Source organism: Barbatula barbatula, assembly GCF_947034865.1.
Source record: "Barbatula barbatula genome assembly, chromosome: 10".
NCBI lineage: Eukaryota > Metazoa > Chordata > Actinopteri > Cypriniformes > Nemacheilidae > Barbatula > Barbatula barbatula.
The window spans coordinates 435,478-438,004 of record NC_136773.1 but is presented as its reverse complement, the minus strand read 5'-3'; positions in this window follow the sequence as shown (position 1 = coordinate 438,004).

Genomic DNA, 2,527 nt, shown 5'->3' with positions numbered 1-2,527 from the left:
TGTGTGTGATGTCAGAGATATAACTGAAATGTGTGTGATGTCAGAGATATAACTGCACTGTGTGTGATGTCAGAGATATAACTGCACTGTGTGTGATGTCAGAGATATAACTGCACTGTGTGTGATGTCAGAGATATAACTGCACTGATGTCAGAGATATAACTGCACTGTGTGTGATGTCAGAGATATAACTGCACTGTGTGTGATGTCAGAGATATAACTGCACTGTGTGTGATGTCAGAGATATAACTGCACTGTGTGTGATGTCAGAGATATAACTGAACTGTGTGTGATGTCAGAGATATAACTGCACTGTGTGTGATCTCAGAGATATAACTGCACTGTGTGTGATGTCAGAGATACAACTGCAATGTGTGTGATGTCAGAGATATAACTGCAATGTGTGTGATGTCAGAGATATAACTGCACTGTGTGTGATGTCAGAGATATAACTGCACTGTGTGTGATGTCAGAGATATAACTGCAATGTGCACTGTGTGTGATGTCAGAGATATAACTGCACTGTGTGTGATGTCAGAGATATAACTGCAATGTGCACTGTGTGTGATGTCAGAGATATAACTGCACTGTGTGTGATGTCAGAGATATAACTGCACTGATGTCAGAGATATAACTGCACTGTGTGTGATGTCAGAGATATAACTGCACTGTGTGTGATGTCAGAGATATAACTTTTACGCTGTTAAATAGTGGATGTGAATGTAATTTGAGCTGCTTGCACGTGCAGTCGATGGACGCTGTAGGCGTGACAAATAATCTCTCCATAAAAGCTAAATCAAACTTGCAGGTTGTGAATGTGTCAGTCAATATTATTTGCTTTACAGCAAACATTTATAATCATTTGTAGAACAATTATTGATGCATACGCAATTTACTGATTTTATGGCAGAAACTGTTAATAATGAATTGTATAAAATAACAAATTAATTGTTTCATATCCACTAGTTTAACCTTCGTAACAACGATACGCAACTGAACTTTTGTTTGGACGATTCATGTAACACATTTTGTTTTGTTTTTGATTTCATAAAGTGAAGCGTTATCTCCAAACTTTTTAAGTGTCGCTGCCTGAGACCAAAGCCGAACATATGTTACTGTCATCATAAAATACTAGTTTGTTCAAAGCTAACTGCCCGAGAAGCATCATACGCTTCTATCACGTTCCACACAAATCAAGCACAGCTCTACTCACCCTCACTGACTGTTTTAATAGTCTTCATATAGGCATCCAAACTTACATCCGTACTTGAGACGAGATAAAAGCCTAGAATAATGACACTCAAAGTCAATTCTGGACAGTCGGTACAGGAGCTGGAACATGTCTTAACATGACCAACACATGACCCGCAGTGAGTCTATCAGACCTCCAGAGGGAGACAAACACACAATAACATGTATTTCTGACTTGTGCACAATGCCATCACTTGTTTTGAACATTTATTTTACGTTAGGGATGTGTATTTATGTTGGTCATAGGCTTTTTAGAAGAGGTGATGCACGTTTGTTTTCATTGGTCAGAGAAGCAAGAAGCACACTAGCATCCTGAGTTATTATACACGTCTCCAAAATACTGAAACACTTAACAAGTAATTATTTGACTAATAATGTCTAAGTGTCCAGATGATGAGTATCAAAGATGAAACAAACACTGTGACATACTTAATATTTAGGCTACTATAGTAAATTGTTGTATACTGTAGTATAGTGACTACACTTTGTGAATGTATACTATAGCATTCTTTACTATTCAACTACAGTGAGGGAAAAAAGTATTTGATCTCTTGTTGATTTTGTTTGTTTGCCCACTGACAATGAAGTTATCAGTCTATAATTGTAATGGTAGGTTTATTTTAACAGTGAGAGACAATAGCATTTCACTTCATTGTCAGTGGGCAAACATAAAAAATCAGCAGGGGATCAAATACTTTTTTCCTTCACTATATAATGAATTACAGTAAATCTTACTTATAATTTAACAACTAAAGTAACAAGATTGAAAACATCTTGGTTACAGATGTAACCTCGGTTCCCTGATGGAGGAAACGGATACCACATCTGCCTACGGGAGATAATACGTGGAATACCTACACGGTCTCACCAGTGGGTGAGTAGTGCGGGTCCCCAACCAGGGGTGCACAGAAGCGGTGAAGTCAACCGAAGGCAGGTCACAGGTTCGCTGACATGGGAACTATTGTGTAATATCTGGGTTGTTTTGAGATGATATGATGATGCTTTCACATGCAAAGTGCAGTATTATATACCACAGTTATAATCTACCTGTTTTAGTATTAAGAAGTATTCATAGGAACATTAGAATATATGGGAGTATTAGTAATATAATCAGAAACCACATTTAACCAAAGAAGAATGACCACAACCTTGCCATTCAACTAGGCTCATCAACGTTTACACCGTCCAGCAAAGCCAGAAACCTGGGAGTGGTAATCGATGATCTGCTTAACCTCACAAGTCAGTAGATTCATCCTCTACAACATTAGGAAAATTA